General features: G+C 36.4%; 2 long non-coding RNA genes across 2 annotated transcripts; one reads left to right on the forward strand and one right to left on the reverse strand.

Moving 5' to 3' along the window:
- Window positions 1-1,976: 1,976 nt before the first annotated feature.
- LOC126765468 (uncharacterized) lies at window positions 1,977-10,923 on the forward strand. Its single transcript, XR_007668435.1, has 3 exons — window positions 1,977-2,116; window positions 9,713-10,523; window positions 10,593-10,923. It is a non-coding gene; the product is annotated as an uncharacterized LOC126765468 (long non-coding RNA).
- Window positions 10,924-11,325: 402 nt separating this feature from the next.
- On the reverse strand, window positions 11,326-12,227 carry LOC126765483 (uncharacterized). Its single transcript, XR_007668451.1, has 3 exons — window positions 12,042-12,227; window positions 11,840-11,984; window positions 11,326-11,781 (listed from the first exon to the last, which is right to left on the reverse strand). It is a non-coding gene; the product is annotated as an uncharacterized LOC126765483 (long non-coding RNA).
- Between the last annotated feature and the right edge of the window lie 7,216 nt (window positions 12,228-19,443).

Consider the following 19,443-nt stretch of genomic DNA (forward strand, 5'->3'; position numbering starts at 1 on the left):
GGGTTTGTATCTGAGTTGATACAATTTTTGCGCTTGTGATAATTTCGGATGGTTTATGTAAACATGTCCCAGTAAGAAGGCCATTGTTCATAACCTCAATCAAATATTTCTGTATCTCATGGTGGCTTTAGGGTGAATGCCTGGACCTTCCTCTTGGGCTTATATTTGTGGCAGCTCTACTCTCGGTTGTCGGTGTAGGTGCAATTGATTTTATTTGTTTTAATTGATCAGAGATCATAGTTTTGTTTCTTCGTACTGGTCTAACCATTTTTCATATTTGGCGTTAGCCGAGGATTTAAGAATGTTCAGGTAGATCTGATTCGTCAGATTAAACGATTGCGTCATACGTAGCATGGAGACGTGTTCAGAAATTGCCTAGATTTTCTTTTTTTTATTTCTAATACCGATTAGGAATTGTCTTGATTCGGTGAAGATGAAATATGAAATATCTTTTAGCTTTGTAGCACTTTGCTTTGAGCGTGTAGCTTCTGCGGGTGTACATAGGCTCTTTTCTTCAGAAATAATTTTTTGTACTTTTAGGCATTGTGTTGAATTAGATTCCTTAGAATCTCCGTACATTTAGTTCCTATAATAGGTGAAAATAGGAGAAAAAAAGAAATTCTCTCAGTGTACACTGATAACAACAAATAACCTTTGGAGATGAGTCTGCACGATATGTGCGTGTTTGTGTACATGGTAATATGCTTAAGAGCAAGGGGTATTGCTGGAAAGGTGCCGACTTGGTCTTTGAATATATGTATGCATGTGTGAACAATTAAAGATGCCAATACGTTTGTATGTGCTTTTTCTGCCAATTGTAATTTTTGTTTTGTTTCGACCGTATGTTCTTTGTTTTTTTATACCCTGAACAGGGTATATTAAATTCGCCACGAAGTTTGTAACACCCAGAAGGAAGCGTCGGAGCCCTATATACATACATATATAAATGATCAGCATGTTGAGCTGAGTCGATTTAGCCACATCCGGCTGTGTGTCTGCCTGTCTGCCGGTCTGTCTGTCGGTCTGTCCGTCTGTGTATATACGAACTAGTCCCTCAGTTTTGTTTGCTCATTTGTCGGAACTGCCGATATCGGACCACTATAACATATAGCTGCCATACAAACTGAAGGATCGGAATCAAGTTCTTGTATGCAAAACTCTCACATTTGACAATGTATCTTCACAAAATTTGGCACAGGTTTTTTCTAAGATAATATTGTAATATTCAAAGAAATTGTTCAGATCGGCTTACTATAGCATATAGCTGCTATACAAACCGAACGATCGGAATCAAATGCTTGCATGGGAAACTTCCTCATTTGACGATATATCTTCACGAAATTTGATATGAGTTATTTTTCATAGAATTAATGTAATATCGAAAGAAATTTTTCAGATCGGTTAACTATAGCATATAGCTGCTATACAAACCGAACGATCGAAATCAAGGGCTTGTATGGAAAACGTGGTATCTGGCAGATACAGTCTCAAAAATATTCACCAAATAGAATGGTGAAAAGAAGGGCAGCAATCAGCTGTTTAGTTTAGCTGATTAGAGATGAGTGCAAGTGCACAATCGTAATGTATGAAACGATTGCATGCAATTAGTTTTTTTTCATAAAATTTCAGCAGTAAAACTTCTTCTTAATAATTGCACAGTATAATTATTGAAAACTAATACTGAAATAGTTTATAATAAATGCCTAACATATGCATTTTATCTGCATCAATTGTTAAGTAAATATTAAAAAATTTAACAACACAATTATCGATTAACACATGTGTTCATCCTTATATTTGAGAATAATGAAAAAGGAATGTAAGTAATTGTAAACAATATAAATCTCATTATTTTATGATTATTATTGTCGCGGTATGTCGACGTATGGGTCGATTGCGAATAATTAAAAGGTATTTAGTTTAGTTTTCACGTTATAAATTTAGAGTTTAATAGTGTATATATAAATATATGAGTGTGTATGTGTTTCCAATATTGGTTAATTGTTCTTAATTTCGTATATATAGTGTTAGAATTCAATGTTAATATACATACATATTGTTACGAGTTCAGATATACTAATCCGTTTTGTGTGCTGGGCTTATTCCTTCGCTGTAGGTTATTACCGATTGATTTTGTGTGGATTCCTGTGTTGTGTCCGTATTGTTTTATTTAGAAATTTAAGATAATGTTGACCTCTTTTAGTATAATGTGCACTAGTAGTTGTTTTATCACTTTGGTTCAAAACGTTTTAATATGTTCACTGAGTAGAATGTCTCACTTCGGTTTGATTCCGTATTCGCTTGTACTTTCACTTGTGCTTGATTGCTGTGTTGGCAGGATAATAATGACCTTTTTGTCAAAAGCGCGGGAAAATCGTCTTCTTTTTTGTCTCTTTTTTCGCCTGTTGCGTGCAGTTGGGGCGGTTGATATTCCTCTGCATTACGCTTCTATTACTTTATGTAATTTGTGGGAGTAATTCAGAGGAGTATTTGTTTGGATTAAACATCCTGGCCACCTTGCAAAATCTGCGAAATAATTTTAGTATTAATAGGGTAATTGATTGGGTATTGAAAATTGAAATTTTTTGAGCATTTATCAGCAGTATACTTAGGGTTAGGTGGTGCCAGTAAGGGTTCAGCCAAATGCTGTATTCTGCGCCACCACTGTATCATTATCGGGTTTGAAGAGTCCACTTCTGATAATTTGAGGGTATAGATCCGCTCCAATCTCCAACGTTAGCTCTTTGTTGCTGTGGAATTGAGGGTCAGCGAGGACTAAATGTTCAAAGCGCATATGCACATCGTCACTTAAGTCTCTCCCATAGGGTTTTTTGGGTGAATTGTGGGTGATTACTGCGTTACATTCCAGACAAAACTTTGTGTCATTATTTGAGCTAATTTTGATACTACAAATACGATAAGTGTTGAGGTATGTAATTGGCAGTTTTAATTTTTTAACGAGTTCGCCCGCTATATTTGTAATTTTGAGGGTAGGGTTCAAAATGGCTCGAACTTTATACCGTTCGCCATCGCATCTTAAACGGATCTTCAGTGTGGGTAATAGGGTCTGCTTAGCCAGTAAGGATGGTAGCCGGGTCTCTATCGCAAGTGGATGTTTCTCAACAGTATTTGCATCGTTGGCCGGGTATAGCCTCGGATGTCCGTGTAGGGATGAATGACGTTTCCCATGTGACATGACGGGATGATGAATGTTTTCTACGATGTGAGATCGGTTTTCTTGTTGTGCGATCATCGCATTCCTTTTCTTCACGAATAGTGGGAAGGGTCGACTTGAAACGTTGAATGCGTCGTGACATCGTGTCGTCTTCCGAAATCGGTGTAATGCTACGGGTTGCGCTACGGGACCGGATGGTAATTGTTGAGCTCATACGACGAGGTTTGGGTGAGTTGGTGATTGTTGGGGCCATTTCACTAAAAAAAGAAGAGAAAACTTTTATGTATTCTGTATTTAATATCACAATTTTTGTGATGGGGCTGGTTATTGTGCCTTGAGCAGTTCGGATTTAAACCACTCGTGTTTTATTGTCTAAGCCGGGGAAGACTTTTTGGATTCGACCGAGCTTCCATTCGTTGGGTGAGATATTTTCATTTCTTATAACGACTAAGTCGTTAACTTCAACATTACGTTGTGGATATTTCCATTTGTATCGTTTGTGTAGCTCCTTAAGGAACTCTTCCTTCCATCTCTTGCAAATGTGCTGGAAGAGTATTTTTAGTTTCTGCCATCTGTTAACGATGCTTAAGTTTGCATCCTCTAAATTGGTTTCGGCAGGGGTTAACAATGGGGTACCTATAAGGAAGTGTTCTGGAGTTATAGGTTCCAAGTTTGATGAGTCGTCGCTTATGGGGCTTATTGGCCGAGAGTTTAAACAACTTTCAATGCGGTTCAATAGGGTAGCAAATTCTTCAAACGTGAATTTTTGTAATATTGCTATCTTTTTTAGGTGGGTTTTTAGACTTTTTACGCCTGCTTCCCATAATCCACCCATATGTGGAGCTCCTGGTGGGTTGAAGTGCCATGAGATATTTTGATGGCTATGGAGAGATGTGATTTGAGTTCGAAGTGTCTGTAATAATTCACGCCGATCTTTCATTAGCAACTGTGAAGCTCCTATAAAGTTTGTTCCGTTGTCAGAATAAAGATTGGCGGGACATCCACGCCTCGAGAAGACGCGGGAGAATGCTGCTAGGAAGGCTTGCGTAGTGAGATCGCTAACGGGTTCGAGATGTATTGCTTTAGTTGAGAAGCATACAAATACACATATATATCCTTTGGTGATTAGACATGTTCCCCGAGTGTAGTTTTTGATGTCATAGGGTCCAGCAGACGGCCGGGTTAGGATGGTTCGTTCATTTTGAAGAGCTGCCATTATTTGGGTTTGTTGAGCCTTGTTGTGTATGATGCACGTTTTGCATTGATGTATTATTATTTTAATCAGCATCTTCTGCTTTGGGTATCCAGAATTCTGTCCTTAGGAGTCGGAGAACTAGCCGTGTAACGTTGCTAAATGGGTAAATTGAGTTAGTAATTTTGTTGTACGACTATTATAAGGTAATAAGATAGGGTGGTGCTCATTATATGATAGCGCTGCGGAATTGGTTAATCTTCCGTCACTTCGCACAACTCCTTTAGGGTCAATGAATGGATTTAAAGTCAATAATGAACTTTTCTTATGTATTTGGGTTTTACGGGTCAATGCATCATATTCTTCTCGGAAATGTGTTTTTTGGGTGTGAATAATTAACTTCATTCGGGTTGTCTTGAACTCTTCCGGGGTTATTTCGTGGTTTGAGTAATCAATTTCTCGCCTCCTTGGTGAGGAATTTGCGCAAAACCTGAATAGGTAAGCGATAACGCGAATAGCTCTGAGGAATGAGGAAAACCTTTCGAGTATATCCTCTTGGGTGGTTATCGCAAACGTCTTAATGGGTTTGAATTCCACGGTAGTGTTGTATGTTTTCTCCGATGCTCGAAAATGCTCCTTTTCATGTTGTAGCCGTTGGGGTCCATGCCATCAGAGGTTGCAATTAAATAGATCGGTGGGTGTACATCCTCGGCTTTCTAAGTCTGCGGGATTGTCTTGGCTTTCCACATCGTTCCAATTTTCGACTCCCACTTTCTCGGTGATTGCAGCTACTCGATGAGAAACGAAAGTGGTCCATGAACAGGGTGGTTTGTTTAACCAAGCAAGAACTATGGTTGAGTCAGTCCAAAAATAATTTTTATATTGGGTTAGGTGTAGTTGGGATAGGGTAGAGTTAACAAGGTTAGCTAGTAGAACCGCTCCGCAGAGTTCCAATCTGGGTAGGGATACGGTTTTAATGGGAGCAACTCTTGTTTTTGAGACTAAGAGAGTTGTCCATATTTTGTGTCCAACTGAAACCCTTATATAAAGTCTCGCGGCATATGCTTTTTCTGAAGCATCAGAGAAACCTTGGAATTCAATGGTGGCTGTTGGGTTGAAATGGGTCCATCTGGGTATTTCAATTTTGTTTATGTTGTCGTAATCCTTTACGAAGCTGTTCCATCGATGTAGGGTGAGGGGCTTCAGGCTTTCATCCCAGTCAGTTTTATCTAGCCATATTTGTTGCATAATTATTTTTGCCGTGATTATTATTGGACTAAGCCAACCGGCTGGGTCAAACAATTTTGCTATGGCTGATAAAACTTGACGTTTGGTGTGTGCGGGTTTTTTCTCTATTGGGTTAACGAGGAAGAAAAATGCATCCTTTTTGGAGTTCCATCGAATGCCCAGGGTTTTGGTGTTCTCGGATTCCGAAAGGTTGAGTGTTTCCGTCTCTAAAAGTCTTTTCAGAATATGTGGGTCATTGGAGGTCCATTTTCGCAGAGCGAATCCTGGGGACTTCAGAGCGGAAATGAGTTCATCTCGTGCTGGCTTTGCCGTGGTCAGGTCATGTGTTCCAGCTAAAACATCGTCTACATACATTTCCTGGCGAAGTGTTTTGGCTGCTAATGGGTGGGTTTCTTCTATATCATCAGCTAGCTTCATGAGGGTACGGATCGCTAGATACGGCGCACAATTTATGCCGAACGTGACGGTTTGCAATTCGAAGTCTTCTATTGTGTCTTCCGGGGACTTCCTAAATAATATCCTTTGGTACCGAGTGTGGTTAGGGTCTACGAGTATTTGCCGGTACATTTTCTGAATATCCGCATTAAAAACGAATTGGAAGAGTCGCCAATTTGTGATCAGAATGACAAGGTCTTTCTGTAAAGTAGGCCCGATATGTAAAACGTCATTTAAGCTTTTGTTATTTGACGTGGGGCAAGATGCATTAAATACCACTCGCAATTTCGTGGTTATACGATCGGGTTTAATGACTGCGTGGTGTGGTAAGTAATATTGGGTCGCTTTAACAGAAGGGTCATATTCTATTTTCTTCATTTGTCCGAGTTCCAAATATTCCATAATTGCTTTGTCATATTCTGCTTTCACTTCGGGTTTTTTAAGTAAAGCTCGTTCATTTCTGAGGAATTGGGCCAACGCTATATGTCTAGAGTATCCGATATCAATATTGTCGTTGTCGTTGTTCTTTGAAGGGTAGGGTTACTGTATAGCGCCCATCGACTGGTAGTTTTTTTGGAAAATTTCCTCACAAATTTGGTCCGATTTGGAAACTACGGATTCCTTTGGGACTTCCTCCACCTCTCAAAAACGTGTGAATAGATTCTCGGGGTTCACTTTATTGTGAAATGATACTATGGCGGAATTTTTGGTGGGTTAGGTGATGGGTCCGGACAATATCCATCCGAATTCTGTCTCTTGAGCTAAGAGTGAACCTAGTATGTTTCGCTTTACTCCATTGAGTAAAATACTTGGATAGATATCACTACCGATTAATATATCCACGGGTCTGGGTTTGTAAAATTGGGTGCCTGCTAAAGTTAATCCAAGATTTTTAAGACACTGCTTTGGATCCAAAGGGTATGAGGGTAAATTATCAGTTAGGCTATTTAGTATAAATGCCTGTGCTGATACCCTATAATTTGTGTTTAAGGGTGAGCAAAGCGTGATTTCACAAATATTCGTTGGTGTTGCTGAAACTGCATTGTTTAGTCCGGTCACTTGGGCTGATACAGAGTGGGTGGGTATATCCAAACTTCTTTGAAGTCTTCGAGATATAAATGTGGCTTCCGATCCTGAATCAATAAAAGCTCTCGCGGAATATCGCTGGCCATTATGTTCTATTTGAACCATTGCAGTACCGAGTAATATCTGCTTCCTACTTGGGTTGGGTGGGTGTTGGGTTGATGATTTTGTGGACTGTATAGTTGCTGTGTAGGATTGCCGATTTGTATTTGTGCTTTGGGTGGGTAGTGCGGTACTTGAAGCGTTTTCAGGGTTCGAACTAGTGACGTTTGGTATTTCCGGAGTGGATTCAGGTCGAAAGCTGGATTCTCTGTGTATCAGAGTATTGTGTTTTTTGTGACACTTACGACACCAGAATTTACTCACGCAGTTCTTGTAGCTATGTGAAATGGCCAAGCAGTTATAGCAATAATCATATTTTTTGATTGTGGAGATACGTGTCTCTACATTCATTGCGAGAAATTTGGGACATTCTCGAATAGAGTGCTGCTTTTTGCTTTCTGTATCTATATTATTTTGAGTAAAGTTGAAATTATTATTCCTTTGGGTGTTAGAGGGTCTAGCAATTGGCGTTTCAGCCACGTTTGCATGAAAAGTGTTGTATTTCTTTTCATCTGTTCGTTTAACTATACCGGTGTGGAATGGGGGTAATTTTGCTACTGAAGCTTTGAAATTTCCAACAGATTCGAGAGTTTTGTATTTGTGCATTAAAAAACTGTCGAAATTTGACCACGTCGGTATATCTGAATTATCTGCTAGGGTATATTCAAAAGTTTCGAGAGTTTGCTTAGGTAGATTTGAACTACAAAGATATATCAATATCGGATCCCAGCTAGTTGTGTCAATCTCAAGATTGTGTAAATTGGTTAAAACGTTATTAACCGAACGTTGTAAGCCTTTTATAGCACAACCTGTTTTTTGAGTTACTTGGGGTAGGTTAAAAAGGGTCTTTAATTGTGCCTGCAACCTCTTATTTTCGTATTGGTCGACTAAATTTTTCCAGGCAAGTATGAAACTATCATTTGTTAAGGGTGCGTTTTGAATAACCTCTCTTGCTTCTCCTCGGGTCTTCTGAGTAAGGTGAAAGAGTCTTTCAACATTACTAATACTTGGGTTACGGATATACAGAGCTGTAAACATATCCCGAAAGGTGGGCCAAGTTGTATAATCTCCGTAAAAATGTCGGTGTCGCATGGTGGAAGGTGAACTGCAGGGGCGAAATCCATCATCGTGGCTTCTGAAGTCCTTTCCTTAATGGGTTGGGTTGACACCTGTGTTTTACGCGTATCTACATCTTCGTCGATGGAAGCTAAGCAAGAGAGGTAAATTCGATAACTTTTTTGATATTTTTCTTTCACTTCAATGAAATCGATTGTTTCATGACTTTCGCGAGAAATTCTTCTGATCGCATCGTATGAGCGCTTTGCTTTTTCATAAAGCGAATTTAGTTCGACCCTTTTAATTTCTAGGGTATAGACCGATTCATCTTCACATTGTGTCTGAAGATGGTCTTCCACGAATTCAATCAAATCTGTTGTTGTAATTTTAAAATCTTCCATTTCCACTTTTCGGTAAGATATATTTAATATTTGGGTTGAATGAGAAAAATAAATCGCGTAGAGTTACGAAAATGTAATAAAACAAACTTTGAAAAACTTTTTCTTTAATGATTTATTTATTTTGTAAAATTTCAAATTAATTTTGTCGCTTTTATCTCGATGGTGTCCGATTGTTAATATTTATATGAAATTATTAAATTTCCGATGATTCGTAGAAAAAAATCGATAAATTAAATTTTGCAGGGTTTTGCACTTTTTCCTACTGGGTCACCTTTTTAATTTCCTACTGGGTATTTGTCTTTTGACGTGCTGTTCGCCAGCAATTTTCGTCACCAACAAATATATGCGAATGGGTGCGCTATTCGTATGTAGGTACGTAGCGGGTGTATATTTATTTAAGTATATATGTAATTTTAGTTCAACAAGAAGAATGCAATAGCGGACGGCAAAATATATGCATATATTTTATTATTGCACTTCTTCTCTTTGGTAAATATTAAATAGTGCAAATCAAATTTTTGTCAACCCAATAAAACCAATAAATTATGCTTAAGTCTTCTTAGGGACACAATTTGACAATTGGGTGTTTTTTAACAAATATGATTTGCACTTTATATTGTATTATTATATTGAAAAATATATGGGTCGCACTTACAAATTTTTTCCGCTTTTGATTAAGTTTGGTTCGTTTTTGTTTTTAATTACTTGTTGGGGTATCTGTTGCTTCAGCGTACAGGGTTTTTGTTTGTTGGGTGCACTCTTTTAATACCTTCAGGTTGGGTTGTGGAGTTCGAACGATAATGTTGTTGTTAAAATTCCCACGAAGACTTTTTCTTTTAATTATCGCGGCTCGATAGGACCAAAAATGTCGGGGTATGTCGACGTATGGGGCCGATTGCGAATAATTAAAAGGTATTTTGTATATATAGTGTTAGAATTCAATGTTAATATACATACATATTGTTACGAGTTCAGATATACTAATCCGTTTTGTGTGCTGGGTTTATTCCTTCGCTGTAGGTTATTGCCGATTGATTTTGTGTGGATTCCTGTGTTGTGTCCGTATTGTTTTATTTAGAAATTTAAGATAATGTTGACCTCTTTTAGTATAATGTGCACTAGTAATTGTTTTATCACTTTGTTTCAAAACGTTTTAATATGTTCACTGAGTAGAATGTCTCACTTCGGTTTGATTCCGTATTCGCTTGTACTTTCACTTGTGCTTGATTGCTGTGTTGGCGGGATAATAATGACCTTTTTGTCAAAAGCGCGGGAAAATCGTCTTCTTTTTTGTCTCTTTTTTCGCCTGTTGCGTGAAGTTGGGGCGGTTGATATTCCTCTGCATTGCGCCTCTATTACTTTATGTAATTTGTGGGAGTAATGCAGAGGAGTATTTGTTTGGATTAAACAATTATAGTATATGTAAAATGTGTCTTTTTTACAGATCATAATAAAGCGTTGCGCACCTCGAAGGAGCAAATCGAGTGCTATCTGAACTTTGTGCGGGTTCATCCTGAAATAAAGTTGCATAAAAACGACCCATCGCGGCCGAAAAGGGTTGAGGAGCTTTGGGCGAAACTCTCTGTACAATTAAATGGCCTAAAGGGGCCCATCCGGAACTCCATCATGTCCTTTGTTTGACAGAATCTGAGCCAATGGAAAAATCAAATACGGTCACGTGCAAGGAGATCCAAGGCGCACAAGCTGGTGACAGGTGGCGGTCACAGCTCAACAATTGAGCTCTCTGAAACGGAGCAGAGAGCATTGGATACGTTGGGGTCAATTGCGGTTGATGGGTTGGCTGATGTACATACCAGCCACTGGCACAGAGGTAAGAACAGCAAGAAAGACCAATACGAGTATGCAGAATTTATCATTGTTTTTTCTTTTTCTAATTTAGGAAGAAGTAGTTTTCACAGCTGCACCATCACCCCTGATGACGACTTCGGATGCGTCCAATGACTGCACTCCGTCATGGTCCCGTACCAAACAAAATTACGACGGACGAAATGTTCAGGAATTACATGGATTTGATGAAAGAAAAAGCCGAGGAGGACAGACTTTCCGGATTCAAACATTAGATTTCATTAACAAACACACGGAATCTATTAATAATTTAGCGGCAGCGATGGTGGCGCTTGCTCAGACCATTGTAAAAAACACAGAAGATTTGTACAAAAAAGTGAAAGTGAAAAATGTGCTTTTTTATGTATATATGAATTATTTTATTGTTATGTTTTTTGTACAAAAAAGTTCAAATTAAAAATGTTCCCTTTTATGTATATATGAATATAAAATAAAAATGATGTTTTTTGTACAAAAAAGTGAAAATTAAAAATATTCCGTTTTATGTATATATGAATTATTTTATTGTTATGTTTTTTGTACAAAAAAGTGAAAATTAAAAATGTTCCTTTTTATGTACTATATATATGAATTATTTTATTGTTATGTTTTTTGTACAAAAAAGTGAAAGTGAAAAATGTGGATTTTTATGTATATAAGAATTTTTTATTGTTATGTTTATTTATTTTATAAATGAAATAAATGAAGTTTGGTTTGAAGTATATATTGGTAGAATTTGAATTATCTAATGTGTTAATGCATCTTTGACGTGCTGCCCTGCCTCGAGTGTAATACTCCCAGGAATGGATTTCAGATATTGCTACCACATTTTCAGGATGTGATCGATCTGTCAATATTTCGGTTTCATCTATAAAAATGCCACGTTTTTGTAATATATTGTGAAATATTGTACAAGAATATACAAATAATGCAGCTTTTGAATGTTTATACTGCAATGTACTCTCTTTTGAAATGCAACAAAAGCGTGGTTTTAAAACTCCAAATGCTCTTTCAATCGTGTTTCTTGCCTATTGTTCATTTGGGTTTTCAGGATTTGTCACCGGTGTAAGAAGCCATGGCTCCAATGGATATCCCGAATCACCCAAAAGCCATTTAAAAGCTCCATCAGAGTGTTCTCTTATAAGCTTTATCCTTGCTGGCAAAGTAGTCCATATACCGGAGTCATGACATGAGCCGAGAAATTTTGCATTCACGTGCCGGAAAATTAGTTCGTCGTCACAAACCTATTGTGAAAATTAGTTATTAATTACTTATTAATTAGTTATTGAACATAATACTTACCGCTTCAACATTAATGCTATAATAACCTTTTCTGTTCATATAATCATGCGGTACAACTGTGTTTGACAAGGCAAGTGCAATTATGCCAACATGAGTGCAATCAATTGCTCCAATTACACCCTTTATTCCAAATTTCGAATAAAATCTGGAATAAAATTGTTGTATCGCGATTTATTTTCTTTTAAATGGGATTACAACTTACCCAGTCTTAATTCTATTGTATTCTTCAATAGAATTAGGAAAACGCACTTAGCCGTGTTTACGCTCCACCACCAATTTACAAATATATTCGATACTACCGGAAATGGTGGGTTGGCTCATCACCGCGAAATATGCATTTCCCACGCAACACTGGTATGAGCCATTGCATAAAAAATATAGAACTGAAATAAACTAGAGAAATTTGATTGCATGAATGCAGTGAAGAAAATATAAAGCGGTATCCGAGAGTGCACACAAAGATGGTGGAGAGTAGATTCGTCGCAACTCGAATTTGGCGCATTTTACATCGAGATCCTACAAAATATAGCTTGTGCAAGAACTGAAGCCGCTCGACCTTCCCAAGTGACCTCGCTTCACTCTATGGGCTTCTGAAAAGTTCGAAGATCCTAGGTTTTCGAGTACATTTTTGTTCGGCGATGAGGCCCACTTTTGTGTCAAAGAGTATGTAAACAAGCAAAATTATCTCATTTAGAACGAAGAGAAACCTGAAGAGATTCACGAGCTGCCTCTTATCCAGAAAAAACTACAGTCTGTGTGGTTTGTGGGCCGGTGAAAGCATCGGCCTATATTTCTTCAAAAATGATGCCGTTGAGAACGAAACTGTTGTTGGCGATCGTTAATGCGTTGTTATAAGCGAACATTACATGCCTGAAATTGAAGCTCATAATTTCAACAAGGCGGCGCCACTTCCGACACATCGCATCAATCAGTGTATTTATTGAGAGGATACTTCGGTGAGCAGATAATTTCTCATTTTGAGCCGATTGATTGGTAAAATCTTAAAGTCAATGTGGATAATTCTTTTCCGATTCAGGCCTTGGATCATCGAAAATTGGACTCAACGGATGGTCCAACTGGGATGTAGTCGTGGCCAACATTTGAAAGAGATAAGCTTCAAAAATTAAATGCCAGAGAATGTACTTTCAAATTATAATAAATATTCCCCATTAAATTTGAAGTCTATGTGTTTTTCTTTAAAAAAGTAGGGAACCTGGAAATGGATCATCCTTAATATAATAATATATAAACAATAATGTAATTTGATATATTAATGATTAATTATAAAATGTTATAAACTGATAAGGTACTTATCAACAATTTATATGAAATATGTTATGAAGTAGTTTTGCATTTAAAAAACTTATGTAATACTTAAAAATTTATATACAATGGTGGCAATTGGGTCAAAATCAATAACACTCAGAAGTAAAGAGATGAAGAATAAAACAATCAAAATGTAGTTTCAACATAGCTATAGCTATTTTACTGGTTTTGTGCTGGCAATTTATATAAACTAAGGTACAAAAGCTAAATTGTAACTTAACTTCCACTTCCTGTTAGCAATCTGTGAACTTATCGCGGCGTTTGAAAACTTGAATTAATCCTTTCGGCACTTAAGCAATTAGGTTTTTAAAGTCTAGATAGGCATTGCCGCACATTTTTCCTAGTCCCGACACACATAGGAGCATTTTCCTTCAAAAACCGGACAAAAGTGAGAATTACAAACTCCAGCGATGCTACTCAAAATTTATTTTTTTTCATACCTAAGTAACTGTACTACAATAAACCGATTAAATGATTGACCTGCAGCCCGCTATATTGCCACACAAGTAGTCGGAACCAAGACTTCGTTCAGTACACAAGTCCTTATTCGCGATACTCTCTATTGTTCTCGAAATTGCAAGTGGTTTTTTGTGTCGCGTGAAGAGAATTCTTGAAATTTTTTTTTATGGATTCTGGACAACATGGTATGTATTTAATATTAATAATATAAAGATTAATTTAGTTAATGTATTATTTTGTTTTTTTCGGGAAAACATCAAAAAAACGAAAAAAAAATTTTAATTTTTTAGAAATAAGTGGTTTGGTTATAGTGTCGGACGAGGTCGAACTTAAACTTATTTTTTTACTAAACTACAAGGTTTCTACTTAACATATAGGCTTAAACATTTTCCTCTTCTTTCCCCCTTTTAAAAAAGCGCCTTGAACTAGATTGGTCACTGAAATCCTGCGAAATTATTCTAGACGGGTGTTATATAGATGGTATAAGGGGGCTCTATCGGATTTGGTGTGAAAATTGGACAATGGGCGTGGTACCGCCCACTTTTTGATGAAATCCCATATCTCCACACCCGATAGACCGATTTCGACTAAATTTAGTATGTGATATTATTTTAATACTTCTATGTCACGGTATGAAAATGAGCGACATCGCACTACAATCACAACTACTTCCCATATAACATAATTTAAAATTCCATTTGATTCTTTCACTTTCCAGTACACAAATTAAGAAGTAATTGATAAAACGGAATAAAATTGTGCGGTAATAATTCCCATAAAGTATGCCACCTATTGACCAAAAATTGTCCAAATCCAATCAAAATTGTTCAAGCCGATAGCTACCGAATATGTGGAGCCCAGTACCTATAGTTGACTTTTGATCAAAAATGTTAGTCATTATGTGAGATATGCAATATAAATTCAGGCATAATCCTTTCCTGACAATGCTATTTCTGCATATCGAAAATGGGTTGAATCGGGCCAATATATCCTTGAGCCCCCATATACATAATATAAAGATTTTCGAACTTATAGGTGACTTTATGCTGGATATATCCGCCAATATTTGGGCCAATTCAATGAAAATTGCAGAACATGTTTTATTAATAACAGTGTATTTTTGTGCTTAAAATAGCTACAATTGGGTGAAAACTTGCCCCCCCACAAATAACTATCACCAAGATTTTCGGACATCCACTTGACTTTGCTCCATTTGATTGATGGTTGTATGGTAAGGTACCGTAATGAAACCCAGGGAACATTTTTTTGAGTATGTGGTATATTAATAGTATGTGGGATGAGCAAAAATAGATAAAATCTGGTCGATACTACCCCTACTCAAATAGTATATTCAATATAAAATGTTCGGTTGCACCCGAAATTAGCCCTTCCTTACTCGTTTTATTTTAATAATGTATATTGCATATTATATTAAATCATGCATTTTTATTAATTTTTAATAATTTTGTCCGGTTTTTGAGACCAAATGCTTCTATGTGCGACATTTGGATATTTAACGATATGAAATTGTGCCCTTTAGCATGAACTCTTCTTGGTAGAATACCCCACAGATTTTATATAGGGTTAAAGTCTGGGCTAAGAGCGGATCAGTTGAGAAGTGGAATGTTTTGTCTAAAAAACTCTTTTGTCTCCCTGGAACAATGAATTACGGCATTATCTTGCCGAAAAATTAGGTCAACTAACTTAATTTTTCTGATTTATCTATCATCATATTTTCCTAAAAATCACAATAAAATGACACGTTTATTTTTGAAGGAACCCATGCCATTTCAATGGAACCATTAGAGCGAAAACCTGTCTACACCATACCATAGCTTCTCCGTCTTGGACATTGAAATTTCTTTATTAACTTGATTATCACCCAAAATAGTATGTTATTCATCTAGTCTATTCTAAATTTAACTATTTTTTATCGGTAAATAACAAATTTTACCATCTTGTGCGCCACGTATGGTTTTCAACAAAGCTCAGACAGAGAACGTATATTTATAGGGAAGGTCCAACAACGGACAAGCGTGTGAACTGTCAAAAGCTAACAAAATGCGATGAGCGTGTTTCACCACAGCTTGCTCAGAAGGAGAAATCTTAACAGTGGCGCGTGAACAGAGCTGATCATTCAATGAAAATTATGCTCAGAAATATACATAAGTATGTACATTGCTGTTACAGACGTATGTTGCCTTTTGCATATAATTTTATACGTTTACATGCCATCATATTAATTGATATGATTATCATTTTGCGTATTTTTATGAATACATGCAAAACTTGTCTCAATCTAATTAAATTATGCTTTTTTCAAAACAATATTTGTATTTAATGTGAGAATAAGAGTTATTTATTAAATATTTTATATGTTTGATAATATATTAAAAATTCACAAATATTTAAGTAGATACATATGCTATATGTCCTAAAAAACTTAATACAATACAGTAATATTTCATTTCAATTTTCATACGCATCAGTGTACATATCAGCACATAATTACATACATATGTATGTACATATGTAATTGCAATTCAAATACAAATCATGATATTATCGTGTATCAGTAATATAATGTGCGCGCACTGCTCTATATGCACATACATACATGCATATGTGCGTATGATATTCCCACGCAAATAATGCATACACAAGGCCACATATACTTGTATATACAGCATGCAGTGAAGAAAATATAAAGCGGTATCCGAGAGTGCACACAAAGATGGTGGAGAGTAGATTCGTCGCAACTCGAATTTGGCGCATTTTACATCGAGATCCTACAAAATATAGCTTGTGCAAGAACTGAAGCCGCTCGACCTTCCCAAGTGACCTCGCTTCACTCTATGGGCTTCTGAAAAGTTCGAAGATCCGAGGTTTTCGAGTACATTTTTGTTCGGCGATGAGGCCCACTTTTGTGTCAAAGAGTATGTAAACAAGCAAAATTATCTCATTTAGAACGAAGAGAAACCTGAAGAGATTCACGAGCTGCCTCTTATCCAGAAAAAACTACAGTCTGTGTGGTTTGTGGGCCGGTGAAAGCATCGGCCTATATTTCTTCAAAAATGATGCCGTTGAGAACGAAACTGTTGTTGGCGATCGTTAATGCGTTGTTGCTGAAATTGAAGCTCATAATTTCAACAAGGCGGCGCCACTTCCGACACATCGCATCAATCAGTGTATTTATTGAGAGGATACTTCGGTGAGCAGATAATTTCTCATTTTGAGCCGATTGATTGGTAAAATCTTAAAGTCAATGTGGATAATTCTTTTCCGATTCAGGCCTTGGATCATCGAAAATTGGACTCAACGGATGGTCCAACTGGGATGTAGTCGTGGCCAACATTTGAAAGAGATAAGCTTCAAAAATTAAATGCCAGAGAATGTACTTTCAAATTATAATAAATATTCCCCATTAAATTTGAAGTCTATGTGTTTTTCTTTAAAAAAGTAGGGAACCTGGAAATGGATCATCCTTAATATAATAATATATAAACAATAATGTAATTTGATATATTAATGATTAATTATAAAATGTTATAAACTGATAAGGTACTTATCAACAATTTATATGAAATATGTTATGAAGTAGTTTTGCATTTAAAAAACTTATGTAATACTTAAAAATTTATATACAATGGTGGCAATTGGGTCAAAATCAATAACACTCAGAAGTAAAGAGATGAAGAATAAAACAATCAAAATGTAGTTTCAACATAGCTATAGCTATTTTACTGGTTTTGTGCTGGCAATTTATATAAACTAAGGTACAAAAGCTAAATTGTAACTTAACTTCCACTTCCTGTTAGCAATCTGTGAACTTATCGCGGCGTTTGAAAACTTGAATTAATCCTTTCGGCACTTAAGCAATTAGGTTTTTAAAGTCTAGATAGGCATTGCCGCACATTTTTCCTAGTCCCGACACACATAGGAGCATTTTCCTTCAAAAACCGGACAAAAGTGAGAATTACAAACTCCAGCGATGCTACTCAAAATTTATTTTTTTTCATACCTAAGTAACTGTACTACAATAAACCGATTAAATGATTGACCTGCAGCCCGCTATATTGCCACACAAGTAGTCGGAACCAAGACTTCGTTCAGTACACAAGTCCTTATTCGCGATACTCTCTATTGTTCTCGAAATTGCAAGTGGTTTTTTGTGTCGCGTGAAGAGAATTCTTGAAATTTTTTTTTATGGATTCTGGACAACATGGTATGTATTTAATATTAATAATATAAAGATTAATTTAGTTAATGTATTATTTTGTTTTTTTCGGGAAAACATCAAAAAAACGAAAAAAAATTTTAATTTTTTAGAAATAAGTGGTTTGGTTATAGTGTCGGACGAGGTCGAACTTAAACTTATTTTTTTACTAAACTACAAGGTTTCTACTTAACATATAGGCTTAAACATTTTCCTCTTCTTTCCCCCTTTTAAAAAAGCGCCTTGAACTAGATTGGTCACTGAAATCCTGCGAAATTATTCTAGACGGGTGTTATATAGATGGTATAAGGGGGCTCTATCGGATTTGGTGTGAAAATTGGACAATGGGCGTGGTACCGCCCACTTTTTGATGAAATCCCATATCTCCACACCCGATAGACCGATTTCGACTAAATTTAGTATGTGATATTATTTTAATACTTCTATGTCACGGTATGAAAATGAGCGACATCGCACTACAATCACAACTACTTCCCATATAACATAATTTAAAATTCCATTTGATTCTTTCACTTTCCAGTACACAAATTAAGAAGTAATTGATAAAACGGAATAAAATTGTGCGGTAATAATTCCCATAAAGTATGCCACCTATTGACCAAAAATTGTCCAAATCCAATCAAAATTGTTCAAGCCGATAGCTACCGAATATGTGGAGCCCAGTACCTATAGTTGACTTTTGATCAAAAATGTTAGTCATTATGTGAGATATGCAATATAAATTCAGGCATAATCCTTTCCTGACAATGCTATTTCTGCATATCGAAAATGGGTTGAATCGGGCCAATATATCCTTGAGCCCCCATATACATAATATAAAGATTTTCGAACTTATAGGTGACTTTATGCTGGATATATCCGCCAATATTTGGGCCAATTCAATGAAAATTGCAGAACATGTTTTATTAATAACAGTGTATTTTTGTGCTTAAAATAGCTACAATTGGGTGAAAACTTGCCCCCCCCACAAATAACTATCACCAAGATTTTCGGACATCCACTTGACTTTGCTCCATTTGATTGATGGTTGTATGGTAAGGTACCGTAATGAAACCCAGGGAACATTTTTTTGAGTATGTGGTATATTAATAGTATGTGGGATGAGCAAAAATAGATAAAATCTGGTCGATACTACCCCTACTCAAATAGTATATTCAATATAAAATGTTCGGTTGCACCCGAAATTAGCCCTTCCTTACTCGTTTTATTTTAATAATGTATATTGCATATTATATTAAATCATGCATTTTTATTAATTTTTAATAATTTTGTCCGGTTTTTGAGACCAAATGCTTCTATGTGCGACATTTGGATATTTAACGATATGAAATTGTGCCCTTTAGCATGAACTCTTCTTGGTAGAATACCCCACAGATTTTATATAGGGTTAAAGTCTGGGCTAAGAGCGGATCAGTTGAGAAGTGGAATGTTTTGTCTAAAAAACTCTTTTGTCTCCCTGGAACAATGAATTACGGCATTATCTTGCCGAAAAATTAGGTCAACTAACTTAATTTTTCTGATTTATCTATCATCATATTTTCCTAAAAATCACAATAAAATGACACGTTTATTTTTGAAGGAA

Source organism: Bactrocera neohumeralis, unplaced genomic scaffold (genome assembly GCF_024586455.1).
Source record: "Bactrocera neohumeralis isolate Rockhampton unplaced genomic scaffold, APGP_CSIRO_Bneo_wtdbg2-racon-allhic-juicebox.fasta_v2 cluster10, whole genome shotgun sequence".
Lineage (NCBI taxonomy): Eukaryota > Metazoa > Arthropoda > Insecta > Diptera > Tephritidae > Bactrocera > Bactrocera neohumeralis.